This window comes from Orcinus orca, chromosome 6 (assembly GCF_937001465.1).
Source record: "Orcinus orca chromosome 6, mOrcOrc1.1, whole genome shotgun sequence".
NCBI lineage: Eukaryota > Metazoa > Chordata > Mammalia > Artiodactyla > Delphinidae > Orcinus > Orcinus orca.
The window spans coordinates 76,500,462-76,519,229 of record NC_064564.1 but is presented as its reverse complement, the minus strand read 5'-3'; positions in this window follow the sequence as shown (position 1 = coordinate 76,519,229).

Sequence of the window (18,768 nt, the reverse complement as noted above, 5' to 3'; positions counted from 1 at the left end):
TATGAGAATTATAGAGGCTAACAAGTGGATTGCTTTTGCCATGATAAAAATAGAAGGAGAGCTGCATGGCAGGAACGTGTCTTAGGTTGTTACTTTGATGAAGTGGCCTAAACCTGGAGATATCACTGAACATAGAACATGATGAAAGTCATTTAAATTCTAGTAGTGAAACAAAGGCAAAGACTTCAAATGAGAGGTAATGTAAGGGTCGATTTTGTTCATTTCTGAGGTATACCATGGGATGGGACATGCCATCGTGCAGTATTTGTCCTGATCAACTGTCATAGGTAATTTATTTTTAAGACTTGCACTGTAACTATCTAAGTATGTGATTCACTATATGGCAACTCTGGTCCTGAATGCTAATAATCCACATTTCTGTCTCTGATATGTTTTATTAGTCATTTATTCAACATACTCGCTTCTACCTGACCAAAGGAGAGAGCCGTGACAGTTATTCCAAAGAGTTGCAGGTTAAAAAAAGCAAAATTGTCTTAAAATATTGAAGACAGCTTAAGGCATCCAGCATAAAGCTCCCCAAATGATCAGTCACTTTAAAGTATCAAGCAATGTTGAAGTAGCTTCTTTTACTTTCTGCCCTTTCAGGAGAGCTTTCAGGTATTAAAACTTCATGGATAGCTCATGACACATAGCAAAGGAAAGGACTTCCAAAGGAGTCCACACATTTAAATTAACATTGGCCTTCTACCTCCACAATAAGCCACAGAATTTTTAGTGAGACTTTATTGGTTTGTTCTGTGTCCTGTACAATTCCTTTGGGTTTTAATGAAATATCAGAGATAAATATCAGAGATAAAACAGTGAAAAGCATTTGACCTAGAAAGAATCCGGAAAAGTCCACCTTTATAATACACCTATATAATACATCTATAGTCACCTATTATTCCATTAATATTCTAGTGGATGCCACTGAGGACATATTGCAAAGACAAGGGATAAGACATCCATACGCCAGGTAAGCCACTGTCCTCTGATCATATGTGCCGCTCCTAGGCAGATGGGAGAGTGAGGAAAAATCCTGAATTACCTGTGTTAAACTCTGAAGTTACTAAATTATCCCAGAATGGATTAAGGTTATTTTTCCCATAATCAGATATAATGAAGTTTAAAATAGAGATTACATTGTTATAGAAAAATAAAGAACATTATTTTCTTTCCTACACATGAGTAAGCGGCCGTTACATTTTTCTTTTGACTTGTGTATTAGTTATCTATTGCTGCATAACAAATTACCCTCAAAAAGTGGCAGCTTTAAACAACTCTAAACATTTAGTTCACACAGTTCCTGTGGTTCGGGAATTCCAGAGTGGCTTAGCTGAGCGCTGGGTGCTGGGCAGTTCTGGATCAGGGCCTCTCACAGCTGCTGTAAACATGATGATTGGAACAGCAACCATCTGAACGATGGACTGGAATTGGAGGATCTGATTCCAAGATGGCTCATTCAGTCACTGGCAAGTTGGTGCTGGCTGTTGGCAGGAGGCAACAATTCTTCACCACGTGTAATTTTATAAAAGGTTGCTGAAATGTTTTCAGGACACAGTGGCTGACTTCCTCCCAAGAAAATAATTCCAAAGAGCACAAGGTGGAAGCCATATGTCTTTCATTATCTACCCTCAGAAGTCACATGCCATCATTTACACAATAGTCTATTAGTTATAAGTAGTCAACCCTATTTAACAGGGGAGGCGAGATCATTGGGGGACCCTGTAGAAGATGGCTACCACAATGTGCAAACTAGAACTACATCTTGTTTAGAAGGCTTTTCTGCGGTAACTATAAACCTGGAAATGATATTTCAAAGAATGTACGTTCAGACAGGCAAACCCAGCCAAACAGTCTGAGAACTTAGTTTTGTATTGTTTTCTGGTTGGCACAACATCGTCTGATAAAAATAACAGGATTTTCCATAGTACATAGTTCCTTTTTTTCCACTCCACAGTGTTGTACAAATGTCATTTTATCAGCCCTTACATAATGTTAAAGCACAGATTCCTTGTTAAAAGTCACACAGCATGTTAGAGAGGAGTAGGGCTCCAGCTGAAGCTATTTCATACACATCAAGCATTTGGTCTACATCTCTTTGTTACTACAAATAGAAGCCAATAAAATAAGAGGGATGGAAATAAATGTCTGAGTAAAAGGAAGAAATACAATAGTTGGAAATGGTTGGCAGTACTATAAAATATAGACTTCTTTTCCCAAGTAAAATAAGTGGTGAAAGGAAGGTAAGGAAAGAGGGATAAAACAAAGAGAGAACTCCAAGAGGCTCTTCTAATTCACTCTCTTAATTTTACAAATAAGGAAACTAAGGTCTAGCAAATTTAATTCACTTATCCAAAACCACCCAGTAGATTAAGCAGTTATATATTCAGAGGCCATTTCATAGGCCTGACCTCTTTTCTCTTAATTTTGTATTTATAAAACATCACACAAAAGGTCAAAAGGACAAAGTCGAGGTGAATCAGTTGTTGGTTATCACCTTGACAGAAACCAAAAGCGATTTCTTGGTAGACTTCAACTATCCACAGTTCTTAAGAAACATAAATTTAAAGCGACTTTGCCGAAATCTTTCTTTCTAGCACCAAAATTTAACTTAAGGTATTATTTTAAATTAAAGAAACATTTTGTCACTCTTAGAAAGACACTGCTACAGAAAGAAATATTTCGGTTTATTTTTCTTTTTAAAAATGCTTTTTTAAATATAATTTTGAATGTAAAGGATACTTCTTTCACGTAGGAAGCACTAATCATAGAAAATAATTTCACATCGTGCCAAAAATTCTGATCAGCTGAAACTGTTATCCTTTAGCTGAATGTCTCTTGAGCTGGCATTTCACAAGTGTGTTTTAGGAATTGTTCTCCAAACTACAGTGTGACTCATTGCCTCCTTTCAACTGTGCATTGTCTGCTCCTCTTTAGTGTGCAAAACTTTCTGATTGTAGTAATTTTATTTTCATGCCACATTACCCTAGAAAACATTCTTCCAAACAAACAACTGCTGTCAAAAGGCATAAGATGCACTGTTTGTCTTGGATTCTAGTGAATGAAACTAACTCATAACAGTCTATGGCTTGATTTAGAAATGTCGCTGCCTCATATGGAAACTGATTTAGCATATGCTAAACGGCAACTCTTAGTTGCTAGGACAAGGTGGAAAAGGTCCTTGGACTAACTGATTAGAAAACGTGAAAATTATTGGGCTCTGGGATGAAGAAGCACACTAATGATACACAGGCACCTGAATTTCTCTATAAAATCAAACATTTACTGAGCACCTATCACTGACTAAATACCTATCTTTGACCATGGACGATGCTGTTGTTACGGGTTCAAGGTTGAATGTGGGTTTTAGGGCTCAAATCCTATTTCTCACTTCTTCTATCCTGCAGGTTTTGTGCTAAATGTATTAAACACAGAACACAGAAGGTAAAATGGTCAAATATCTTAGTAAATACTCACTAATCAGGGCTCCGCTAGAAGAGGTTTTGTAGCATGGCTAAGGCCAAGAGGCTTAAATAAGTCTCAGCCTGTTATCAACACCCAGGAACCTCCACCCCACTGGAAAGCCAATTCAAAACACACTCACCAGTGCCAGCAACAAGGAAACAAGAGAGAAGTTTAAAAAAAAAATCATGTAGTTATCACCAATGCCTACTGTTCAGCTGCCTAGGCTACCCAGACACCACTATCTGGGCTGTCGAACTGATAGGAAGTTGTTATGTGAGATGAAAGAGAGCAAAGGAAAGAGGCCTTGGCTTCCTCCTACGGGGAGAAAGGGCTCTGGTGGAGCCTGCCTCTTTGAGGTAGGTTGAGAGCTTTGCCCATGTGGCCCTCCTGTTTGAGAAAAGAAAGCCCAAGGCAAGAATGCAGGAAGTAAAAGTGTGAGCAAGAGGCCTGCCCAGAGAAAACTGCCATCAGAAGCAGAAGATGCTCAGCTGATCTCAATGCAATGACCTCACCCATTAGTGAATTCTGACCAAATGAAAGTCAGGCTCAGACAAAAAAAAGAAAATCCTTCTGTCTCGTAAGGAAATCCAGTTTCAGCCACTAACATTTCCTTCTGTAGTCCTCTGACTGGGGAAAAGAAGACTGGGCAGAAATTGTTTTCCTTTGGGCAGAGGCTAAGTCCAAGGGAGAAGGAGTCTCCCTTCCTATCAGGTATCAAAGTGCCCCTTATGGAATTTGGAAGCAGAAAGCTTGGGTTCAAGCCAAAGGCTGTCACCTTCACTACCGCCCAGCTGGATAAGAGTAGGCAGTTATTTATCATCTAGAAATCTCAATTCCCTCTGAAAACTGTGAGTGTCATTCCCCACTGGCTGTGAGTGATAAAAGCCTTCTCCCTGTTGGTTTATCCAAGGAATTCTCGGGGCCAATCCTGATCAGGCCTGGGAGTCTCTTAGAAGTCTCCTATTCCCTGAAGGAAGAGGTAGGATGCAGAAGAAGGAGTGTAGAATTAGTCTTGCAGCATGAAGTCTGTGTGCCTGGGGTGAGCTTTTGAGTTCAGGGGCCCATTGAACAACATTTCTCTCTAAGTCTTCCTGAGATTTCCCAAGACTGGCTTCTGCCCCTGATCCCTTAAGTGTGTTCCAGTTTTCCCAGGTTGAAACCTCTATACCTGCAGTATGACTCCTCCCCTGGCTCAATGGAAGGACCTATTTTTCCACTGTAGTTGACTGGATCTCACTGCAAAAACAATGCTGCCAGCTGGCTAGTTGTAACAGTGTGTCTGCAAGGAAATGTTAGGATCATCCCTTGAGTGACAGCCCCAAGTTCAGGACAGCCTTGGTTTAGTGTCATGGGTACCACGGGTTAGCTTCTTTGGGGCCAGCTGCACACCTGGGTTAGCCCTGTTGGCTCTAGCCCACACTTTTCCAGCTTCCTCTCCAATGTCTACTTGTGTGCTACTGAAGTTACAGCATGCTTCCTGTCCAAGGCTACAGCTCTCCAATTCTGAGAGGCCCACAAAAGTGATAGGCTTTTACGTTGTAAACAACCCAACAGCACCAGTCAGCGATGGACGGCAATGGTTTTCATTTGACAATGCTCTCTGCTTGGGTGTAGTATGGCTAAGAAGTGTGTAAGCCTTGCTTGGAAGGAAGGCCAGCTGTTTTCAGGACCAGGAATGTCCCTGCTCCATCTCAGCAGCAGGTCTAGGTCTGTTCAGCCTTCCAAGCAAAGATGTTTGCTTGTTCATTTCCTTGTAACAAGTACCTACTATATATCTCTATTGTTTCACCAATAGTATCATATTGTGACTATTGGGTTTAAGTCTATTTTTCAAATTTTTTTTTTATTTTTATTTTTTCGCAGTACGCGGGCCTCTCTCTGTTGTGGCCTCTCCCGTTGTGGAGTACAGGTTCTGGATGCGCAGCCTCAGCAGCCATGGCTCACGGGCCCAGCCGCTCCGCGGCATGTGGGATCTTCCCGGACCAGGGCACAAACCCGCGTCCCCTGCATCGGCAGGCGGACTCTCAACCACTGCGCCACCAGGGATGCCCTTATGTTTCAATTTTGTTGCAAGTTTCATATTAACTATCATTGTATTGTCAGTATCAAGCATTGTGCCTGGGCCTTCAATAAATATATTGTATGACTGGCTGCCTAGATGGATGGATGGATGGATGAATAAATGAATGAATCCTACAACTGGACTGGGGTATTGTGGTATATAATCGTAAAAGATCATTACATGTCCATCCCAAAGTATCATAGTTCTTGGAAGACCTCTGACAAATTCCAGTTTATAGGGCAAGGTGTCAGTTCTAAGACACAGATACTTTTCTGCATGTTTTACATCTATGAAATGGTGAGGTATCTCCTAATCCCTGTTGGACAGGCAGAGTCAGGATATGGTTGTCATAGTGTGTTGGTACATCCAAAGTAATAAGGTCGGTGTCAGTGGTTTTGAAGGAATTCATGGAAAAGATGAGGACGGTTTTAAAGCAATGTGACATCACCAACTCTCCTGACACCATGGAAGATAATAGTGAGAGAGGCTGTGTCCTGGGAACTGGGCTCCTTTGCTGCAGCGCTTGCACCTGGACACACGTTCCTCAAGCAACAGATACAAAGAAACTGTAAGGGACTAAAAATAACTGCGCGCATGGGCAGTTGGGGCAAATTATGAACAACAAGATACACAAAGACCGAAACCCAGCTGCCACTTCTGAGATGTCCGGAGCAAAAGCAAGGTACTGCGCGTGTTCCCCGTACACAGCACCCCCCAGGGGGTGGGCAGATCACCTAAGCCACCCCTCCTGCCCGACCCCTGGACACACCCCTACACTCACCCCATTTAAGGAACCAGTTCGCCCCGTCTCCAGGAGCGAGCAAGGGAACCTGTTACTTGTTTTCACTCTCTCATGCTGCAGCACCAGTCCTGATAAAGCCTTGCCTGAATTCCTCTTGTGGCCCCTTCTCAATTTCTATTGATTAAAGAGTCCAAGAACCTGGGTCAGTAACAATAGTATGTGGAAAATCACAATATCTACTGCTTTGTGTGAAAAAGTTTTTAGAAGAGACAGCATCTAAATGTGAAGAAGTTTTAATTTGCTTATGTTTTCCTTTTTAAGGAAAGTGTAAGAGTTCTATATCATAATAATCTATGCCTAAATAACTCTAAAACAGCCCTTTCGATGAGAAGAAAATAAAAACTCTGAGAGAAAAATGTTATGTAAATTTAACTGATAGCATTTTTTCTTTCTTGAGCTATCTATAAAATAACGGTGGTTCTTACTGTCAATGACATTATAGTCTATGAAATATGGGATACTTGCTGTAAAATTAGTGATTTTTTTCCCTCTTTTGGGAAACAAATGGGATTAGTAAATTGTAACTGTTATCTCTTTTACTGAGGTAAAGGCACATGGAGATCTGCACGTACCTTTCTCAGAAAGATAAATTTCACACTATTGCAATAAACAGAACACATGATGCTTGCAAATTCCCCTAGAGAAGTTTCTCTGTTCACAGTGAGGTTCTGTTATTGTTTAATGTTGCTCAGGGAAGCCACATTAAAAAGAGTCAATATGTTTTGACAGCACTGCCAATCAACTCCACCTTCCACACTCCCCACCCCAAAAGGGGTGTAAGCAAATAAGATGGAAAAGCCTCTGTTCTCACTCACCCTAACTCTGAGGCAAATGTGAGTTTGCTGCCAAAAGTCCTTAAAAGAAGGTCGTTAGTCCATATCTTAGACAATCAAAAATAAAAAGAAAATAACAGTACCAAACGGAAGAATCTTGTGAACACAGAGGTAAACCATTAAAGAGAAGTAGGAAACTCTTCGGATAGTTACGAGGTCTCTGCTAAGGCTCTCTGTGTCCTAAACTTTCTATCTTGCTGCTTATTTTAAAGAACCAAAATTATATCTCAACCAAGTGGATGCCAACCCTGACATTTTGGCAAAGGCCAGAAACACACATAAATGTGCCCATATTAGGTCTACCATCTCTACACTTTCTTCACTGCTCCCCACCCAGGTGAGCCCACCCACTCCATGGCTTCCAAATTCTTCTTCTCATCCTCCACTTCCCTTTCAAACAAACAGTGAGAAGCAGTATCAGTGGGGGCATAAATGATCGCCTTTGAACTCACTCCATGGATGGTGCATTTGACAGCATCAGTCCTGGACGTAATGCAGGCAGCACATACAGCCCAGTTCCGGCCGATCCAAACAGAGGAAAGATGACTAGAGGAATAAATAAAAGGCTCCCTCCCATATGGATGTGCCCCACTGTGCAATTATAGCAAAGTCTGTAATTCCCAGCAGTGTCATTTAAGTTCTTGCCTCTTCAAACTCTCATGGTAGACTGTAAAAATGCTGATTTACCACCTTTCTTGGCGAGTTGTCTCTGGAAACGCTGACCCTACTCCACCCAACACTTAATAAAAAACTGATGTCCAAAAGGGTTATAGGTTCATCTCTAAATTCCATACTTGTTCCAAGAAGAAAAAATAATATTTGTTGTTTTGGGGGTCCAAAAGAGGAAAGCAAGAAAGAGAAAATATTTGATATTCCAGGAGTGCCAAGTCCCAAAGCTTCAAAATTCTCTCCAGCAGCCTTCTTCAAAATACCTGTAGTCCCTAGAGCACTGGTGGCCTTTGCCCAGGTCCCTAGTACTCTCCATAATTGCATAAACATGCAACTTCGTGAATTTAGAGAGAAGTAGCTTACATATGCCACTTAAAAAAAAAAATTAACTTCTGTATCTCTTCTCTAGAAACATGCCGGGTTCCATGGGAGGAGGCTGGACAACCCCCTAGGCAGGTTACACACAACGAGCAGCTGCTGTGAGCCAAGGGGAGGGCGTGTGGAGGCCGTGAGGTAGTGTCTCGTCTGAAGGAAATGAAATACTGCATGCAGAGGGCTTATTAAAAGCTTCATGCTTGAAAAATCCCTAGTAAAGTCAAGTCCTGGAAGCAGACAGTTTCCCTTTTGCTGGTCATGTTAACTTTATAGCTGGAAATGTGAATGCAATTTTGACATTTGTATGGACTTAGAAAAAAAAAAAAAGATAGTGAAGCACGCAGCCAGTTTTTATTGAAAAAACATAACGGAGAACAAAACTTCTCAAGTCAGCACTTTGCCAGTGACTAAGGTGGAGGCTTCTCTTCTGCACACCACCTTGTCACAGCTATGGTAAATAAAAAAGCAAAACAGTACAGTGACCATGGAGGCCACGGCCCTCCTTCTGAGCTGCTCAGACAAAATGACTGTAGAAATTTTGCCAAGGTATTTCGGGACACTGTACTCCAAGCAGCAGTAAGACAGCTCACTGTGTTCCCCAAATTTAACTTTAAAAAACTCAACTGCGTTTATTTTTTAAATTTTAAAAATAAATTTTTTGTTTCAAGCTTTTGAATGGTAATTTATGCACATGGTACAAAATTCAAAAGCTGCAAAAAGTATATGCTGAAATGTAGGTCTTCCCAAACTTCTCCCTAGTGATTCTACTCCCCTTCCTAGAGGCAGCTCTTGTTACCTTTTCTTGCAGATTCTTCCGGAGTCCTACGGCATATAAAAAGCACACCCTACACAAACCTCTTCTTTTGTTTCTTATATGGGCTTTTCTTTTGTTCACCCAAAAAGGTTTAATAAAAAAGATAGTGAATTTGGTGAAATGGATTTTAAACAACCTTATGAAATGGATTATTTTACTATATTCAACCAGATATTTTAAAAGTATTAGCATGCTGTTAAATCACTCCCCAACCTCAAAATGATTTTTAAAAATAACATATTCATCCAATATTCATACCAGATGAATTCCAAAGTGAGAACCTCTCTCGCTCCTCTTATTGTTCACGGGATTGTGTCTTCCATCAAGGAAGGTTTCTCTCTTACCCCATTTTATTATGATCTTTAAATATTCTCACTGATGTTCATTATCTCAGCTTTTCTTTAAAATTCTTAAAATAATTTTGCAAGGTTTTCTAGATGGAAATGGCAAAAGTCATGATTTTGTAAATTGGCCAATAGAAATCAAATCCCTTACTGCTGGCTGAGGATGGCTGATCACTGCCAAGAACGAGAGTAGTGTTACACTGTAAAAAGACTACTGACTGGAATTTAAGTGGATTCTGATCTATTCTTTCTAACTACATTAGCATCCAGATCTCAACCATGTCTTAAAATCTCTCAAGCCTCCTACTTCCTTTTTTTTTTTCTATAACTGAGAGGAAATCACAATTAGAGATTTCCTGCTTAAACATTCTGTTTCTCATCTGACACTTTTCAGTGATTTTTCCCATATATATCTAGTCCTTAAAGTCTCAAATTGATCAGTGCAACAAACTTCTTTTTCTCAAGTTACAATGAAAACGATAAGCACAATCAAAATGAAATTTGCTAGGTGTTATGGACTGAATATTTGTGTCCCTCCAAAAGTCATGTTTAAGTCCTAACCTCCAATGTGATGGTATTTGGAGGTGGGGCCTTTGGGAGGTTTAGATGGATGGGGCATCCTACCCTCATGAGGGTGGGGCACCCAAGGCTGGATTAGTACCCTCATAAGAAGAGCTCTCTCTCCACCATGTGGGGACACAGTGATAAGGTGGCAACTTGCAAACCAGAAGTGGGCCCTCACAGAACCATGTTGGCACCTGATATTGGACTTCCCAGCTCCAGAACTATGAGAAATATATTTCTGTTGTTTAAGCCACTCAGTGTATGGTATTTTGTTATGGCAGTCCAATTTAAGTCACTAGGCATTTCCTAACTTCTTTTTTTTTAACATCTTTATTGGAGTAAAATTGCTTTACAATGGTGTGCTAGTTTCTGCTGTATAACAAAGTGAATCAGCTATATGTATACATATATCCCCATATCTCCCCCATCTTGTGTCTCCCTCCCACCCTCCCTGTCCCACCCCATTTCCTAACTTTTGACAGCAAATAGTTTAGCCACCCAAAGATATGGTTTCAACTGATGCCAGTTCTTCTTTGTTTCATTCAGTCATATAGGCCCTTTCAGCATTACTGCCTCAGAAGTGCATGTTTCATCCTGCATACATGGCAGGCCCCTATTCTTGGTACAGATGCTGTCCACTGGGCACATTTCCAGCTCCTGGATCCTGCCACTGAACTCACTGGAAACTAAGAACTGGAGTAGGACAGTGATATCTGCCTAAACTTACTTACCAACCAACCAACCTGAATTCTAGGTGATTGAATTGAACTGGGCTTTGTGTAAGAACCTAAGACAAGATGGAACAGTGGGCTGCAGCGACTGAAACTAAGAGACATGTGAAAAATTCTTTCTAGGGGTGAGGCCAAGGTCAGGAACCACAAAACTGGACTTCTTAAGGAAGGGGATAAGAAGTGGAAATCAAGTATGAGGCAGCATATATTTTGTTCTTCCAATTGTTACATTAAATATGTGTTTTACTCAACAAATTTATACTAAGGGCAAATTATGTGCTCAGAGCATTGTTCTAGGTGCCAGCAATACAGCAATGAAGACACCTCCCTACTGGGGAAAAAAAAAAAATCCTTGCCCTCATAGAACTCACATTCTCATGTTCTACTTCGGCTCCACCACCTAATTGGTGTCTCAAATAACACCTTATCTTTAACATGAGGATAGTGGTGCCCAATTCTCCTTTTACAGCTGTACTTGTACTTTGTATATCATCAGGATTTTTAATGTTTCCATTCTGTTTTTCAAATATAAATAGGTCTTCCATTCTTTACCTAAATAAGTTTATTCTAAAAGTCAAAAATCTATTAACAGACTTACGTTATCATAACTATGTACATGCCAATGATTCAAAGACAAGCAATAGGCTAGAATCATATTTTTTTTATAAAAGGTCTAATGGCATAACCCCTGAGCAATTTAAAGGAGAATATTTATATCTTAATCACTCGAGTCAAATAAATTCCCTGTTCTTATGCCAAATCAATTAAATGCTGAAAATCATGACATTCCACATCAAAAAAAAAAAATGACACACTTTATTTCATAATATCTGAACTAGAATTTCCTACATAGTTTTTTGTTTTTTCCTGAAGTTTGTAATTGCTTTCTTTTTTCTTGTTGATAGAAGAATAATTCACCTTCACCTTATTCTCAGGCTTATCTAGACTATCAGTCATGCTGGAGTTCACCTTTTTCCCCAGAACTCCCTGAACTCTGCATTCTCCTGCTCCAATCAGGAGTATTTGCTGCTTAAGCCCATTGTATAGCTTTTATCCTCATCTTTTCACTCTCTTTCTGGGATTTACTTTTTCTTCCATCATACCTGTTCCTCTTTCTTGCTTTTTCACCCCTGTCTTCTAAGAGGACATCCCAAAATAACTTACTAAGAAAGGATATTAGGAGATCCTGAGACATATACCTCTAAAAAAAAGTCTTTATTTTTATTCTCATACTCAGTGGATAGTTTGACCAAGTATAGAATTCCATAAAGAAGTGAAATAAATAAGTTAAATAAAGAAGTGGAAAGGCAAGCTGCAGACTAGGAGAAAATATTTGCAATACACAAACCTGAAAAAAGCCAGGACCTAGAATTTACAAAGAACCTCTAAAAATCAGTAAGAAAAAGATAAACAACCCAATTTTTAAACATGGGCCAGTACGTGAATAGGAGCTTTGCAAAAGAAAACCACCAAATGGCTAAGACGTATGTGAGAAGTTGCTCAATATCAATGCTCATCAGGGAAACTCAAACTCACTGTGAGATATCACTGTGCATTGACGAAAATGGCTTAAGTTAAAAACACTGATAATACCAAGTACTGGGAAAGATGTAGAGACACTAGAACTTCAGAATACATTGCTTATATGAGGATAAAACTCTTTGAAATACTGTATAGCAGTTTCTAAGAAATTAAACGCACATCTATGACCAAACCAGCAATTCGAATCCACCCAGAAGAAATGGTCAAACAATTGACAAAAACTTGTGTAAGTTTGTTTGTAGTTGCTGTATTCAAAATAGCTTCAAACTAGAAACAACCCAATGACTACCAAAAGGAGAATGGAGAAACAAACCATACCATAATAATAGAATGGAAGACTTCTCAGCAATAGAAAAGGATGAATTACTACTACACCCAACAACTTGGATGAATACTAAAACAATTATATTGATCAAAGGAAGCTGGACATAAAAGTATATACTCTAGGACTAAATTTATAGAAAGTTCAGGAACAGGGAAAACAAATCTATGGTGATAAAAGTCAAATACCGATTATTTGAGGGAGAAGGTAATGTGTATTGATTGAGAGAAGGCATGAGGGAACTTTCTGGGGTGAAGGAAATAGCCTACATCTTGATCTGGATGGTGTACATTTACTCACAAGGCTCTGCACTTAAGATTTGTGCATCTCACCATGGGTACTACATTTCAACTTTTTTTAAAAAAGAAAAATAGCTAGGTTGAAAATCGTCTTCCTTCAGTACTTTGAAAGCTTTTCCTCATTATCTTCTAACATCCACAGGTGATGATAAGAAGTCTTGTGTGAGTCTGATTCTAACCCCTTTGAAGTCCAAATTTATTCTCTCTGGAAGTTTAGGAACTTTTCTTTAACTTTCTTGCTCTGAAATTCCATGAGGATGTCACTAGGTAGGAATCTTTATTACATTCATCCCATTTGCCCCTCAGTATGCCTTTTCAATTTCAATACTTGTGTCTATCCTTATCGCTGGGGCATTTTTCTATTAATTTTACAAAGAATTTTCACCTCTTCTTTTTATTAAAATCTACTGTTCTTGAATCTCTATGGTCAGAAGATGGAATTCCTAAATTAAGCCTCTATGTCTCTTTCTTTCATTTTTTATATTTTCTTTGTCTATCTGCTTTGTTCTGTAGATTTCCTCTGCTTTATCTTATAGCAATTATGCTTAATTTCTAAGCAGTCTTACTTATTCTGTGTTCCTGTTTCACAACAATTTGATTTTAGGACACAGTATCTTCTCGAATCTCTGAGAGTACCAGAAGATTTTGAAAAAGTCCCTCTCTGTTTTCTGAGTAATGTCTATTTTCTCTGATAATTGTGGTCTTTCTCTTTCATACTACTTGTCTTCCTCGTGTGTTGGATCCTCCCTCGATGCTACATATTAATAATGAAGATGTGTGTTTCCTCCTCTGTTCAGTAGGAAGAGTTTTTTTCCTTGCTTTGGGGGTCTTCCTGGAAGATCCATATACAAGGGAAGGGCAGGTTGAAAGATCAGCTTTATGGTAAGTAGGCTTGGAGCTCCCTGACAGTTCAAGGGTATCTAAATGCCAGAATAAGGAATTCTTTTGCTGAACAGCCAAAACTCTCAAAAAGAAATCATGGCTTTCCCTGGTTTACTTATTGTCTTTAGAGAAGGATCCTGGAGGCAATGGCCAGGTGGCCTGCAGCTCTGAAGGGTTGGGGAGCAAGCAGGGCTTCCAGGCACTGACTTTCACACAACTTTCCCCTGTTTATGGCTTCTGCTCACCTCTTCTTTCTTATCATTCCTGTGACTCCAAGCCTTTAGCCCCTCCAGGCAGATGGGTGCTCTTCTGCACTGCAGACCATCACATAGCACATTCTGGGCTATGGTTTTGCTACTGTGTTTCATCTGTCTACATGCTTCCAACCACTTGCCATCATCTAGAAGTTTCTTGAAGTCTCTAATCTACTCATTTCCTCCTCTCCACACTCTTTCCATTCCTATAAAAACTTTTGTTATCATTTCAATGTAGTCTCTACAGGGAGAGAGGTGAATATGTATGTTCAATCTATCTTGAGTTAGAATGTACATTCTTTTCTTTTTTCCCCAGAAGTAAATTAATCTGTTTAGAAAAACCTGATAAGACGTTAAATATAATAAGTTAAAGATATTACCAGACAAAACTCATTTATTAAGGCATCACCTGACCCTTCAGTGCAGATGATTCTCAAATCTATACTCTCAGCATCTTTCTGTATTTCCATGTACCTCCTGATCATTTCCAATTCTTTGTCTACTTTTACCACATTTACAACAACCCAAGCCCGTTCTCTACTCCTTGCCTCCCCATGAAGATCTTCTTCCCCAACATGACTAGCCCACTTGATCTTTCTGCAGGTTCCACCCACATCCACGCAGGCTGAACACTTCACACAAGTTTTTGACTTTTCTTTGCCCTGTTTCTTTGTAGTTGATGAGTGCTCAAATCCTCTCTCTTCTTCCTATTTTATTCTATGTTCTATGTTTGGAGAGAATTCTCTCCTTTAGCTCACCTTGCTCCTGGAAAATAAAGGGGACTAAAAGCAGTAATGGGAACATCGGCTGCATCACTGCCCGGAGAAGGGCAAAGGAATAACCACTTGACACTAAGCAATATCTTCTCCTTTATACAGGTTTGCACAGTTGATACTGCAGCTGAACAGAAAAAAATGTGCCTATTAAACATTTAAAGAAAATAAATTGTATTTGTCACAGAGAAGAATTTATAAACACCTTCTAAGAGTTGAATGCCAAATGCATATATTCTTGGACCTAAAATTATTTTCAAGTCCAGTAGACTGATTCCAATCTCTCCTACTTTGCAGCCATTCTGATAAAGTCTCAAACCCATCTCATCTCTTTCCTTTCTTTTTTTTAAAAATATTTTTTTAAATTAATTAAAATTAAAATTAATTAATTTATTTTTGGCTACGTTGGGTCTTCGTAGCTGCGTGCGGGCTTTCTCTAGTTGCGGCAAGCGGGGGCCACTCTTCCTTGCAGTGCACGGCCTTCTCACTGCAGTGGCTTCTCTTGTTGTGGAGCACGGGCTCTAGGCACGTGGGTTCAGTATGGGCTTTAGAGCACAGGCTCAGTAGTTGTGGTGCACAGGCTTAGTTGCTCTGTGGCATGTGGGATCTTCCCGGACCAGGGCTTGAACCCATGTCCCCTGCATTGGCAGGCAGATTCTTAACCATTGTGCCACCAGGGAAGTCCCTCATCTCTTTCCTTTCTTTATGTAAATAAGACACTACAAGTGCATATATTATCTGAATGATCCTATTAGCTAAAGCCAGGATCTTCTGAAAGCTGTAGTCTATGTGGGTAGAGATCACCTTCATACTCCCTCAAATGCCATTGTACTTATGTGTTTTTAGTGTTAGTCTGATGTCTGCATCATCAGCTGTAATTAGAAACATATAAAACTGTTATCAGGCTGAACTGTTGATAAACCTAGTTCAGGAATTTAATGTTTTTCTGCTTTAGTTCATACTCATATCTCTACTGATAGATGACTGTAGGGTTTACACTTAGACACTTGGAAAATTCAACTTGCCATTAAGTTGTAACTTGTGTGTCTCTTTTGTAGGAATAAATTGATTAGAGAGCAGCCCTGAAGTCTGTTGGGAGGATTTGGTGGGGGTGGGGGAAGCAGAGAGAGATGCGTGGTAATGGGAGGAAGGAGGGTATTTATATTCGGTGAGGTTTGGATATTAAACAGAAAGGAAATCACAGATGGTGTCTGATTACTGTTGGATTACTGCCAACAACTTATAGGTAGATATTGCAGGAAAAACCAAACATGGCACCCATGGGAACCTCATTCTCAAACCTCAGTGCCCTTCAAGGGCTCAGGATTATGTTCTGTGTCACTGTTGCTGATTATACACACATTTATACATATACATACATTTCACTTTTAGAAACATCATCATACAAAAACTTCAATTACTGAATAGGTACATCAACCAGAACATATTTCCATCACAGAATAAGCCTTCATTTCATGAAATGATTTTACAGAATACTACATTTCCCTATGAATTTAAAATTTGATTTATTTACAAAATTAATTTTTCATGCAGTTTTTTTTTTTTGTTTTTTTTTTTTTTTGCGGTACGCAGGCCTCTCACTGTTGTGGCCTCTCCCGTTGCGGAGCACAGGCTCCGGACGCGCAGGCTCAGCGGCCATGGCTCACGGGCCCAGCCACTCTGTGGCATGTGGGATCTTCCCGGACTGGGGCACGAACCCGTGTCCCCTGCATTGGCAGGCGAACTCTCAACCACTGCGCCACCAGGGAAGCCCTCATGCAGTTTTTATTTGCAGTTCAACTTTTTATTTTAATAAAATCAGAATATGCACAACACATGCAGTTCTAGCATCTAAACTAACAAGCAATTACTAAAGCTACAGTGACTTGAGGTTAACTCAATCACTCATAAAGGTTTATTGATGACTGCCATAGTCACATTTACAAAAACATATCAGTTAATGTATAACAAGACAAATATACAAATCAGGACAGGCCAAGATCCTGATTTAACATAGTATCCCTTTGTTTTCACCTATAAAATTGACAGTGACTCATTTTTGCTAAGTAAAGGGTGCTGGTTGGCAATTGATACCTAAGTTTATCATCGACATCATAACTTTAGGATTGCATCTGATTGTCTTGATTCTCCAGCTTTATAATGTCTCCACAATTCCCTGACAACCTGACAAACATTAAAACTACCTCAATACCCAGTCGTTTGTCCACTGTACATCACTGTAACTGAATCAGCAGGTTTCCCTTGGAACATGATGGACTTAAACTGAATAGTCTCAACCTGAAGTGTTTTGGATTTCTTTAACAGTGAAAAGAAAGGCCATTCACTGCAAAAAAGAAATGCAGAGTCCTAAGATGCTCTCTCAAATTCATGGGAGCCATGTCTAAACAAAAATAACAGTAACAAAACTCCCTTTTATTTCTGTGGAAAGAAAAACCACACTGTTACTATGGGTAGGGGGACATGAACATTAATCCATAGGAGACTCGAGATTCTCAAGTGAAGAGTACAGGTCTAGAGATTGAGAACCAGGACCAGACTGCCTGGGTTTGAATCCTGAGTCTGTATCTTATAAGCAAGTGTGTGTTTTAGGGCAAGTTACTTAAACTTGCTGTGCCTCAGTTTCTTCACCAGTAAAATGGAGATAAACTTGTACCTATATCATACAGCTGTTTTACGATTAAATGAGCGAAAGCATAAAGTGCTTGGGAAGGAACAGTGCTGTGTAAGTGTTTGCTACCATGACTGGGATAAATCTCTACCTTAGTCCAGGTGCTTTACATTAACAATTGCAGTCGATACCTCCAAGTGGATGCTGGATATTATAATCTCTATTTTCCTTGAAGAGAAAATGGACTTCAGAATAGTAAGTAATAAGGAATTTTTCCAAGACCACATACTGAGTAAGCGGTTAGGCTACAAGTCCTAACCAAGTCTTTCTCATTCCAGACCATCTCTTCATACTTGTGAAGAGGAAGCAGCCAACTAGCTAGCTGGCCGACTTTCTCACTTTTCAATTAGTTGTCCTAGTGTTCCATAAGCGGGTTTTGGCCGGTCTTGGACAGCCACCTCAAAGATGCCCCATCTGTTCCTGTCCGCTTTATGGCTGGGGAGAAGCCAGTGTTTTCACCCAGCGTGGGGCCGCCAGCTCTGCAGGGAAGCTGGGGAACAGATGCAATGATCAGAGGGCCCTGGTGCCAACCACTTTCTCTTCCCTATTGTCAGAGAGGCTCCCTGCAGGGGTTGTCACTCAGGGTATGTGATTTGCTTGCTCTTTCCCTTCCAAAACATTTTAATTTTTTTACACCATATTTAATATTTTATTGCTTCTTGTGGATGAAAGGAGAAAACCTTGTTCTGAAAAATACATAACTCCACCTTCCACAGAAGAGATCCAGCCTGGAGCAGTGGTCACAGCCAGTGCTGCCAACTTCAAAAATAGATGGCTCCGATATCTTCAGAAACCAGATTTTCATATTTGTTCTCTGAAGAGCAGAGGGTACATTTTTAATAAAACTTTAGTTGTGATAAATCGCTAGCTCCAAATCCGCAGGCAGAGGCTCAGCACGTAGTGACCTAGGAGCCACTGGGATGAGTAATTTGCCTCTATAAACAGGAGCACGGAGGAAGTCTTTTGTAAGGCTCAACACATTTTAGCTGGGTGACTTCATTTCCATTATCAGGTCTGATCTCAGCGGAGGTGATTTGCTTGCAGTCTAGATCTAGATGACCCTGGCACAGACGTACCCAATCTAACCTCAAATCTAGAGCAGAAGGGCAGATATTCATCTTCCCCATGACATTGTAGTGTGTTTAAGCACGGCATCAACATAGCTTGTACATACTTATTTGTGACAAGGCCCAGACCTTGGAAAATCTTCTGGTTTAATTTCTTACACACGATGACTGAATACAGATTAATTTTTATGCCTAATAGGAGGGTATATGCTTAACATCAAAAGCAATCTCTTGCTGCAATAGTTGGCTCTGCTTAAGTCTGATCAGGAGTAAGGAAG